Raw genomic sequence first — 13,479 nt, 5'->3', positions numbered from 1 at the left:
ATTTCAAGTCTTATAACCAAATAAATATCTACATTTATATATAAACAAACAAAATATATACTTTATAAGAAAATCTAAAAGGTGTGGGGGATTTATTGTGCAAAATAAATTGTGGATCTTCTCACATAATACTACAGACTCATTGTTCACTGTGTTTTTTCTTTTTTTAGCATTTATAAGACCAAATTGTAGACCAACTTAGGCTAATTTGTTAGGAAATGGTGACATTGAAAGATAGGGGATCAAAGTGAAAAAACACAAAGGAAATAGATGGCTTTTTAAACTTTGGGTGAAATGTTTATTGTATTCCTCATACTTTAAAAATTATAAATGATGTGCTCCTTTAATTTTTTAAAAAATTTTAAAATAAAAAAGAGTTAATTTTAGCCCAAAACATCATTTTCTTTACTTTTAAGTTCCTGGTTTAAGAGAGAAAAATGAGAGTCATCAGATTACAATAATAAAGAGAGAAAATCAATGTTTTTGGCAACCAAAATGCTTGATTTTGATATCACAATAGGTTTTACTTGGTTAGGACATTTCCACTTAGGTGTTGTTTAACCTTAAAATTGCCTAAAACACTATAACTAAGCCTAGTTTTTTTTTTAAAAAAAAAATTATTTCGGGTTGATTTTGGATTTTTATATATTTTTAGGTTGTTTAAAGCTATTTGTGGATTTACCAAGATATTTAGAGTATTTTTAACATATTTTCAGTTAAAAATAAATTAAAAATAGATTTTTAAGCCAAAAAAAACAATGAACTCTAATTTTCCAGCTACTAGAGTGTGGTTAAAATCCGGAGAAAAGCAGACAAAGAACCATCTAGCCTTTTCTTTTCATAAACATTTGGGGTGGAGTTGTAGGATTACAAAAATATATGGGCCCATGTGCACAGGTCTTTTTTAAAGGGTGGGGGCTTGATTTTTTTTTTTAAAATAAAAAATTGTCCTTTAAAAAAAATGAAGTTTTTTTAATATATTTTTTAAATAACTTTTTAATTTATATTTAAACTAGTACCCCTTTCTATCTAATTTTTTTATTTAGCATTTTTAAATAGTGGTTTTTAAATATTTTATAAGTGTTTAGTTTTTGAAAAAGAATATTCTAATTCATCTATGTTTTTTTTTTTTTAGTATTTTTAATAAGTGAAATATTTTTTTATTATATTTTTTCTAAGATTTTATTCAATTAATTTTTGGTTTTTTAGGATTTAAATTTATTATTTTATATTTCTATGTGCTCATGCTATTTGATATTTTCATTTACTTAACATAAACTTGTTTAATATTTATCGTAGAGACATCTTAGGTTTTTTTTTAATAGAGCATCCAAATGAAAAATCAAAGCCATCACATCAAACGATGACAAACCTTAGGATTCAATCATAATGGTGACTCAACTTTAGTGTAAATATCTTATCTAAATAAAACACTTTCATTAGGAGGTGATAATTCTCAAAATCAAAATAAAATAGTCTCAACAAAAGATTATTATCATCAAAATTAAAATAAAATAATTTTGTTGAGAGGCGACGATTCTCAATAGAAATAAAAGCATCAACTTAATTAAAATTCATCTAAATAAAATTATTTTTTCTTTATCTTTATCCTCTCTTTTTTTTCATGATAATAAAAGAGTATCATTGAGAGGTAACAACCCATAATATAAAAATTAAATAGATCAAATTTTTAGATGAAATAAAATTGTTTTAATTGTTTCTAGATGGCAAAGTTATTTATTATTGATTGTAATGTAGATACTTCTTTCTTATGAGAAGGCTGATTGTATTTTTGTTCAATCTATAACTAATATTTTGAATGTAAATGATTTTTACATTTCAATATATATTTTGGTTTCTTTAACCTCAAATTCTTTTACTCTGTTCTTGGCTTTCGATCTACCCTATCAAGAATCACAGCTAGTTGAATACACTCTAAAGTTTGGCTATATATTGTGGGTCTTTTACAAACCTACATTGCATAATAATTCAATAGCATGAAAGCTATCTAGTTAAGAGCACCTTAATTAAGTTCTCGAGCCTGGTGTACTTGTTTCCGAGCTGTATTGTGTTGCTTTTTCAAAATGAACTGTATTTTAATATCGTTTTTAATTAAAATAGTAATAATAATTTTTAATATTATTATTATTGAAAATAATAATAAAAAAGAGTTTTTTATATTTAGGTGGTTTAATTAATTAAATTGAACCATGTTTAATTTGATTAAGTGACTTTTCAAGATTGAAACAGAACATGTAGAATGAAACCGGAAGATTTCAGATGGAATTTAATTGAAAAATCTGGAACGGATTGAGATTTAAAATGAGATAAAAATTATTTTATTTTTGAAATTAATATGAAATATTTTAGTTATTTTAGATGAAATGAAATGAAATTAACAACTTTAATATTGCGTTGCTTTTTCAAAATGAACTGTATTTTAGTCAGACAATTTACATCCTATATGTGCTACCCCAGTCCGTGCACATAATTAATTTGGATATAGTATTTGAGAAGGATATTTTGTTTCGTATGAGAAAATCAGAGTCCTCATGCTCTGCAAGCATACAAGTAAATTTATCTGGTTGTGAATTAGATAATATTAGTTTATTGGTATTTATTGTGACGTGAATCATATCAAAATTTTTTAAAAAAATATTTAGATATTATTAATGTTTATCAATTAAAAAAATTATGTGGGGATTAACTGGATACGACCTGGTCGACTTAGTAAATTCAAAAACAATATGGATGAATAGTAAAAACATAGTTTGACTCAGGAACAATATTTAAGATATATTTTTTTATATAAATATTGATATCACAATATATTTGATCGATTTGAGTTAACTTGCTAATTCATATGTCGGGTTATGATCCAATAACAGCCCTATAAAAAAGAAAATAAAAAAAATTATGAAGGATAATTTTCAATAAGTCTAATGTTTAATTATGAAATTGAAAAAAAACATCAATTAAAAAATAAAAAAAAAATGACATGAATCAACCTAAATTAACTCGTCAAACATGTGAACCGGGTAATAAAATCAAAATAACCCAATGGAAAAAAATTGAAATAAATTATGAATTCCAATTCTCAATCAAATAAATATTGAAAGACAAAATTGAAAAATTTTTTTTGATTAAAAATCAATATAAAAAATGACTTAAGTTAACTTTAGATTAACTCGTCAATCCTATGATCTGATTAATGAGAAAGGGGTGACCTCATAGAAAGCAAACTGAAACAAATAACGAAGCTTAATTCTCAATCAACTTAATATTGAATGATAAAATTAAAAAAAAAAATATCAATTAGAAAAAGAGAACAAAACAAAATACTTCAATCAACCAAGTTAAGTCGTCAAATCAGCGGTTCAAGTCATAAAACTAAAATAATCTTATAAAAAAAATTATGAAGCTCAATCCCAGTAAATCTAATGTTAAAGGATTTAATTGAAATTGAAAAATAAATTAAAAAGACACTAAAAAACTCAAGCTAATCCAGGTTAACCAACATAACTCGTGTTCCAAGACATGAGATGATGATAATCTCAAAGAAAACAAACCAAAACAAATTATAGAGTTTAATTCTCAATCAACCTATTGTTGAAAGATGAATTTGAGGGAAAAAATTAATTTAAAAAAAAAACTTAAGTTAATATATCGCGTTAATCTGTTAAACTAGTGTTTAGATAATGAGATTAAAATAACATTGTAAAACTTTATTTTAAAAAATTATAAATTGAATGATAAATAATAATATTAAAAAAATTATTATAATAAATAATATTTTGTACAATGAAAAGCCTTTTTTTGTAATATAAAATATTTGAAATTAGAGAGGTCATGCTCAAGCTCTAAATTAAAGCCTTACCTGCCCAGTTCATTGTCAAGATTAACTGTGATTATGTTTCTGTAATTAAAAGGACGTGATGGCATCATCATCACAATTAAAGCTTTTAGCAAGTTTAATGTCTGAAAATGAACCCTGAAAATGATTTGATATATCTGCAGAAAGCACGTCATCTCCATAGATTATCTTTTCGTCATGTTCGTCAAATGTCGGGAAAAAGAAGGATATAATTAATGCAAAAGATTACCACTAATTTTCGTCAAATTCTAATTAAGATCACTGAGACAATAAGAACAAAAAAAATAATATTATAATAATAATAATAAAAAAAAGAGCTCTGATGCCTTAAATCCGCTCTTCAGCTACCGTTGGGGGGTTTCATGGGCAACAACTCTTCCCTTTTTCTTCTCTGTAGTAGTAGATCATATATATATATATATATATATATATATATATATGTTAAAGTATCTAAGTCTTGTATTTAGATTTATGTGGTTATTTTTTGTCCTTGCTCGTCGTGATTTTTAATGAAGGATTGAATGAAAAAGCTCGACGATTTTGGATATTTCACTAATGAGGCCTAACAATGGAGTCTATTATCTCATTGATCAGTGATAGCTTAAAGTTAACTATGTATGTACGATGCAACCAATTCTTATATAGGCCGTTTATATTTTAAAAGTTAAGAAATTTTTTTTTGTCATCCATGTTATTCAAAAGATCACCAATTTGTTATAATTCCCAGGATTCCATGTTATTTGAATATATTTAAGTATTAATGACAATGACAATTTCATTTCGAAATAGAAAGGGGTGAAACTTGTTTATATATCCTTATATATTACACCTTTTAAATCTTAGCGTTCTAAAAAAAAAAAAAAAAGTTTAAGATGGAAATGGCTACAATTTAATCTTATATCCTTGCATTTCTGCACAATTTTAGTTTATCAAATATAACTCTCTTGGTTAAAATGTTTGCTGAAATCTTACTTTCACAATTCTTTTCTGGTATCAACTAATCATCATTAAGTAAATGTCAGATGAAATGATATCTAATCTAAATATGCTTAGTTCTAGAATATAATGCTTGATTTTCAACAAGAAATATTGCACTTTAAATATCACTATAAAAAGTACCATTCTCATTCTCTTTACCTAGTTCTTTCAAGAAACTTTGCAACTATATCATCTTTTTTCTAGCTTTAGTTACAAATATATACTCAGTCTCTTTAGTTAAGAGAGCAACAAATTTTTTTAGTTTCAAAGCCCAACACGCAGTTGTATTAAGTAGAGTATATATGAACCATGTAGTATATTTTCTGATATCAATATCATCAATTAAATCAATATCCACATAACCTTGAACCTTTAAGTCTATACTTTTAAAATAAGTGAGATGTCTTAAAATCCATTTGACTACTTTCCAATGTTATTTACCTGAATTATTCATGTTTCTACTTATAGCTCCCATATCATATTCAATTTCTAGTCTTATTCATACCATAACATATATAAAACATATGATTATTGATGCATGAGGAATTTTACTCATGTAGTTCTTTTTTTTTTCCTGTCTTTAATGATTGTTTCTTGGTATGAAATGACTAGCTAATAGAGTGATTACTGGTTTTGCTTTATCCATGCTAAATCCATGGAGCATCTTTCTCATATACTCTTTTTATGAAAGCTTCAAGATACCATTACTTTCATCTCTTGTGATTCTTATACCAAGAATTTATTTTATTACTCCTTAATCCTTCATTTCAAATTGTTTTAACAACTGCATTTTTAATTTATTTATTTCCTCGAAGTTAGATCCTGCAATGAGCATATTATCTATATTTAAAGTTCTTTACACAGCAACAATGATTTTTCTGGGTAGAATTGAATTATTTCGTCAAGGATCAAGGCAACTATTGACTACTGTGTCTTGCTCCTAATACAAGGTTCCGCTATCCTAGCACAAGTCCCATATATATAATTCAATGTATATTATAGAATGACCATATTAAAAAAGAAAAAAGAAAAAAGAGGCTCTACAATGCCGATATCTACCATCAACACTAACAATAATCGGATTGTTCAACATTTGAAAAATGTCCATAAGATATTGCCGTGGATTGCTACCATATTCCTTTGAACACTATTATTTACAAATTACAATCTCCTTCTCTCACACTTGTATCCTATTATGTAAATTAATTATACATGGGTTGTAGGAATAGTTGTGGATCAATGTATGTGTGTTCTAATTTTGTTCATTTCAACCTTATTTTTTTATATAATTTCTTGAAATAATATCTCGCGTCTATTGTTTTTGTTAATAAAACTAGCTATTAACTATTTAATGAATTATGTGCATTGCGATTTTAAATTGTTGAAAAATTCTAGGACAGAAATAGCTTTATACTAACTATTTTAGTAAATTATGTGGTCATTTATTGCATATGATTTACTAATGGTAAATACAATACATATTGATTGATGAGATTTATCAAAGATTTTGTAAAATTGCAAATATTTCTTATCAAGACAACAAATAAACTTGGTATGATTCTATTAACCAATGATAACTCAATGTATAGTTGTAACAGTTTGTTCTTCATTAGGACTCGGTAGCTGTAACAATTTGTAATCTTAAGAATTGATCTTCCTGCAAAGTAGAGAAATTAGTTAAGATTTGTATTTATATATATGTCTTCCATTAATAAAATATGTAATCAATTCTCTTCCTAAGCTTAAGTTCTATCATGATATAAAAGCGTCTCTAATCCTTCATTTATTTTTGTTTTGGAAGAAGTGAGTTTGAGCAGCTGTGTTAATGGTGATAAGTTGATTTTTTATGTTTGATGGAATAGAGGTTGACATTGTTGTGGAAAAGAAATAGTAACAGAACTGAAGAAGAAAAAAAAAAGAATGAAGGATCAGAGATAATCTGATACCATGGTAGAACTAAAGATTAGGAAGAGAATTGCTTATATATTTTATTAATGGAAGACACACACACACACACACACACACACACAAACTGTCTACCTTTACTATTTCCTTGATGTCTGGCTCGCCTTTACATAATCACACCATTTATATCATTTATCGTGAAGCTGTAGGGAGTCTTCGGTATCTTTCTCTTACGAGACCAAATGTGTCATTTGTTGTGAACAAACTGTCTCAGTTCATGCACGGTCCAACCGATTCCCACTAGACTCTTGTTAAGCGTATTCTGCATTACCTTATTCGTACACTAAACATGGGTCTTCTTCTGCATCGTGACTCATCCCACTCTCTTCATGCCTTTGCTGACAAGCTTCATGCCTTTTCGGATGCTGATTGGGATGGTAATAAAGATGATTATTCATCCACCAGTGCTTATCTAGTCTATCTTGGGTATAATTTAATTTCATAGAGTTCAAATAAACAAAAGACCGTTGCTAGGTCCTCAACAGAAGCTGAATATCGCTCAATTGCTGCAACTGTTGTTGAGCTCAGTTGGGTACAATTGCTGCTTCAAGAACTTGGTGTTGCTCTTTCCTCTTCTCCTGTGATATAATGTGACAACATCGAAGCAACACAATTAAGTTCAAATCCCATTTTTCATTCTCGCATGAAACATATTGCAGTGGACTATCACTTCATTTGTGATCAAGTTCAATCTGGTCAGCTTTATGTAGCTCATGTGTCCTCTACTGATCAGCTTGCTGATCTTTTGACCAAGCCACTGTCCACCTCTATATTTCTATTGTTTCGTGACAAGATTGGCCTCTTAGATCGTGGCCTATTTTAAGGGGGCATGTTAACCAATAATAACTCAATATATAGCTGTAACAGTTTGTTCTTCATTAGGACTCAGTAGCTATAACAGTTTGTAATCTTAAGAATTGATCTTCCTACAAAGTAGAGAAATTGATTAGGATTTGTATTTATATATGTCTTCCATTAATAAAATATGTAAGCAATTCTCTTCCCAAGCTTCAGTTTTATCATATTCATCATGCATGTTGCCCATCCAAAAAAAGTTAAATTTCATGAAGTAGGATCAGTTTATAAGAATAGATATATTTTGTGTAATGAATATTGCCCATCATCACACACCAATGTGCAATGAAAAGTATAAAAGTATAATAGAAATGATTCAACCTGGCGCTTTCCAAGTATACTCATCTCTTGTGATTATTTTTCTAGTTTGATAGTTTAAAGATATATTCTTCTCTAAATTGTCATATAGTTTAAATCTATTATAAAACCATATTTTTTTATAGAAATTGAAAGATAAATTTACTTTTAGGAAATAAAATATGACCTGAGAATACTATATACAATTAAAAAAAAAAATGAAGTTGACTATGAGTAGTTGATGGAGTCTTGGTGTAAAATATTTTACAAATGTAAAATATTTTTCAAGTAAAGATGTAAAAAACATAGTGATAGTAAAATGATATTGATATATTGTAATACTAAGCTAATAATAATGATAATTATTGTAATAATAGTGATTAGGTAAAAGTGAAAATGAAGGTAAAATTGGTGGTGATTACAGAGAAATGACAGTTATTATTGTAAATGATGAGTGATGAAGTTGTTTTGTAGTGTTGACAGAGTTTTAGCGGTGGAAATAACAGTAAAGATAATAGTAACGGAGATGGTAGTATGATTAAAATAGTTTAATGATATTGTGTGTAGATTATCGTCCATAAAATACAATATATTTGACCAAATAAATTAAGTTTAATTGTTAATTATAAAAATATTAATTAATGTTCACTATCATTCTTGTAAAATACTTTTTCAAGAAACAAACAAAGAAAAATATAAAAAAATATATTTTATACAAAACAAATGATAGAATGATTTGTTAACATTTATTTTAAAATGTTTTTTTTTAAATATTTTTTTGTTTAAAAATATATTAAAATATATTTTTATTTAAAAAAAATTATTTTAAACAATAAAATTTACTAGCACAGAACATGAAGCCGCTTTGGCTGTGGAAGCAGCTTTGGCGATCTATTCTTTGTCAAGCGATTCATTCTATCAAATGAGCCTATGCATTGCATTTAATCAAACGAGCCTAGCCCAAATATTCAAGAACATCAAGCCTAAATAATGAGGCGTTTGAGGTTCACATGTAGGATCCTACAAAACTCAAGTTCAGACCCCAAACACACAAAGGATAGCTCGTTTAATAGGACAAAAACCTAGCCCAAACTAGTGACTGACATGCAAAACAAATGCTCTATGATAATGGGGAGCCCTATGATATTTATGTTAGTAAATACAGAAAGGGTGAAGTGTACGTGTAAAAAGAGAAAATGTGACAGGACAACAATATTCCAAGTGAAGCAAAATAGTAATGAAGTCAGGTGAGCTTTATTTTTATCCAATGACCTATAGAATTTATAGATACCAAAGATTATATAAGCTTATCTAGTAGAGAGTAAAAAATGATGAGAGATATCTAATTTCCTAGAAAATTAAGTTATTAGTTGTTGTGTCATTATATTTATTATTGGGTGATAAGTTGATGCTTAAGAGTAAACTATTGATGAAAAGAGAGGTTATGATAAAATAGCGGATATATAATTAAGGCCTCGTTTGTTTACTGGAAAGTAATTTTAAAAAAAAAAATTCCGGGAAAGAGAATTATTTTTTTATGTTTGATAGTATAATGAAAAATAAATTAGAAAACATTTTCCAGTGTTTGGTTATGTCATGGAAAATGAGCTGGAAAATAACTTATTAATGTTTTAATTTTTTTCAAATTTATTAAAATAATAAAAAACAAATCTTACAAATTAAAAAGTTGAATGAGAATGAAATTGAAAAAAAATATAATTTCATAAATTATCTCAAATAAAATAAATAATGATCAAAATAATAGAGATCAAATTTAAAAAAATAAAAAGATTGAAAGATGAAGAAATTAAAATAATAACAAATAATATTTCATAAATTATTTCAAATAAAATAAGTAACAATCAAAATAATAAGGATCAAATTTGATAGATAAAAAATTTCAATTAAAAAATAATAAGGGAAAAGCAAGTAACAATTATAAAAATTAGGACCAAAGTTAAGATAAAAATTAAATTATAAGGGATAAAATTGAAAAACAAATATTCAAAACAAAATATATATAGCAATTAAAAGTTTGAGAACCAAATTTAATATGATTAGTAAATAATATGATATTTCTAAATTTTTCATAACTTTTAGAAAGTATTTTCCGTTAATTAACTTTTCTAATAACAAATAAACACAAAAAAATTTAGAAAGCGATTTCTCGTCAAACAAACTTATCTTAAATTTAAAGATAACCATTGGTTAAAAAGTTGGCTTCATATAGTTTGAGCCAGATAGGTATTGATTAGTGAGAGAAGGTGGGCATTGCAGGCTAGGTGTACAGTTAAATTAGACTAAAGTTGGGCTTGTAGATGAGAGTTTGGTTGTGAAATGAGAAGGCTAGGTTGGGACAAGAAGAAGAAGGTTAGGTTGGGTCTAAAACTAGGCTAGGTGAGCTGAAATTAAGGACTAAATTGAAGAGTTTTTGGATTAGAGACTAAATGGATAATAGGAAAATTATGTTAGGGATATGGAACACACGCCCCTTCTAGAGACTTGTGAGGTGTGATACGAGCTCAAATGGTCTCAATCATCTAATTGGAAGCTTCATAACGATGTGTAGAGAAAGACCTTTCCGTCTAGAAGCAGCTCGGGCTATCCATTCTGACTACCATGGAGTAGTGTTGCAAGCATGGAACAAATATGACAATGATGCTGTTAGGGGTTTGCCTGAAGTTAGGGAAGAATCCATCAGTTCCAATAAAAATACTTGTAGCTCATATTAATGGTGTGCAGCGTTGCTTGGATAATGACCCATCTGATTCTTTGGCTGCTTTTGAGAAGTAGCTGCGACGAGAGTATAATGTTGTGCTTCAACAGGAGGAGATGTTGTGGTACCAAAAGTCAAGGGAAAAATGGGTGAGGTATGGGGACAGGAATACAAAAATTTTCCACACTCCGACATCTACCCGCAGGAAAAAACATTGTGTTCATGGTTTGTTCCTGTCTCCTGGGGAGTTTTGCACGGATGATGTTATTTTACAAGAGGAAGCTCTCTGCTACTTCAAATCCCTCTTCTACTCTTCTGAAGCTTCGGAATCTACGAACTTGGGGCTATATAATTTGCCTACTTTGTCAAATGAGGGCGTTGATTGTCAGGATAAAGCCTACGTAGCTTTGTTGAGCATGAGTTCCTTTAAATCTTCGGGGATTGATGGATTTCAACCTTTTTTTCTTCAAAACCTATTGGGATGTTGTGGGGAATAATGTGTGGAGGCTGGTTAAGGATGCTTTCAGTAACAGAAGTTTCGATAAGAGTTTAGCGGAAACACTTCAGACCGATTAGTTTATGTAATGTGTTATATAAGCTTATCACGAAGGTGTTAGTGAACAAACTTCGGCCTTTTTTGGATAGTTTTATTGGTCCGTTACAGAGTAGTTTCTTTCCTGGTAGAGGAGCTTCAAGAATTTCTCATCTTTTTTTTTTTTTTTTTTGCAGATGATATTTTGCTTTTTAGTAAAGCAAAAAATTCCCAGGTAAGATAGATTATGTAAGGCTTGTCTGAATTTTGCAAGGCTTCAGGACTTAAAGTTAATGTTGAGAAGTCCAAGATTATGTGTTCTGAGCTTGTAAGCAGAAGAAAAATGATAGATTCACCCAACTTTCTTCAATTAGGATTGCTACTAGTCTTGGGAAATATCTGGGGTTTCATTTAATTCAAGAACGAGTTCAAAGTACTGATTTAAATTTTGTTATTGATAAAATCTCAAGAAGGTTGGCAGATTGGAAAGGGAATTGTTGAACAAAGCAGGGAAATCATTGATTTCCTCAGTCTGTTTATGCTAGTATTGATAAAATGATTCATACTTTTATTTGGAGCAATAATGACTCTCGCAGAGGTGTTCATCTGGTGAATTGGACTGTAATGTCTTGTTCTTTAGAAGAAATGGGGGTCTTGGTGTTCGGGACTCAAGATTGTCAAATGTTTGTTTCTTGTTTAGGCAAACTAATTTAGCACTTATACAATATCCCGAATAAGCTGTGGTTTGGTGTCCTCGAGCATAAATACCTGAAAGAGACTAACCTATTCCATGAATCCTTGTCTACATGCTCGGATTCTTTTACTTGGAATTGTAAAATATACTAAAACTGTGGACTGTACAATAAAGTCCACAGTAAAACATTGATTTCTTAGAAGTTTTTTTTTTTTTTTAAAGTTATCTTTTTTAGCTGTTTTTTTTTTTTTTGTGTGTTTTTCAAAATTATTTTTTTGCTTATTTCTTTGTTTTTTTTTTAACAAAATTTTTTTGTTTAATTTAGTTTGTTAATGTTAAATTTTTTTAATTTAATTATCAGACTTTCATGACATGTTTTCCGAGTTTAATGGGTTAACCTAATTTGACAAATTAACCCAGAATTTTTTTTTTTTTAATTAATTTTTTTCGTTTAATTTAGTTTATTAATGTTAAATTTCTTTTTATTTAGCTATCAGACTTTCATGACAAATATACTAGGTTTCGTGGGTTAACCTGGTTTCACTGGTGAACCCAGTTAATTCTGAGTTGACCTGTCAATTTTTTTTCATAAATTTTTTTTGTTTAATTTAGTTTGATAATGTTAAATTTTTTTATTTTTTTATCAGACTTTTATGATACAGATCCTGGGTTTAACGGGTTAACATGGTTTGACGAGTGAACCCGGATTTTTTTTCTTTTCTTTTTAATTAATTTTTTTTTGTTTAGTTTAGTTTGTTAACGTTTATTTTTTTTATTTAGTTACCAGACATTCATGACATGAATCCGGGGTTTAACAGGTTAACCTGGTTTAACGAGTTAACCTGGAATTTTTTTTGCTTTTTTTCTTTTTAATTATTTTTTTTCGTTTAGTTTAGTTTGTTAATGTTAAATTTCTTTTTTATTTAGTTACTAAACTTTCATAACATAGATTCCGCGTTTGACGGGTTAACCTGATTTGATGAGTTAGCCCAGTTAATTCTGGGTTAACCCATTAATTTGTTTTTTCCTATTTAGTTATCAAACTTTCACGACGCGAATCCAAGGCTTGACGAGTTAACCTGATTTAGATGGTTAACCCAATTAATTCATATTTTTTTTTACTTTTTCTTCATTAGTTTTTTCTTTATTTTTTTTTTTTTAATTAATCTATTTAATTATCACACTTTTATGACACGACCTTGCAGCCAAACCAACGTTCAATGCTATTGGGTCTGGTATTGTAGCCAAACCCATTTAAATTTGGGTCATGCGAGTTTAATGTTATTATTAATATTATAAATATTACTCTTGGGTCAGGCGTTGCAACCAAACCTAAAACTCTTAGTTATAACTTTACAGAAAGATCTAACACTTTTAGATCTTAGCTTTTTTTGAAATGTAAAAAATAATTGACCTGCGGCATCGCGCGGGTTATGTAACTAGTTAAGTCTATTATGAAAGCCTTCTCTTATCTTCATGATGGATTTATTTATAGATTGAGTTCTGGAAATGTTTTTTTTATAGTATGATAGGTGGCTTGATGAATGTTCGTTAGCTGAATTAATCCC

Source organism: Populus alba, chromosome 17, assembly GCF_005239225.2.
Source record: "Populus alba chromosome 17, ASM523922v2, whole genome shotgun sequence".
Taxonomy (NCBI): domain Eukaryota; kingdom Viridiplantae; phylum Streptophyta; class Magnoliopsida; order Malpighiales; family Salicaceae; genus Populus; species Populus alba.
Note: the sequence above shows the minus strand (reverse complement) of the source record.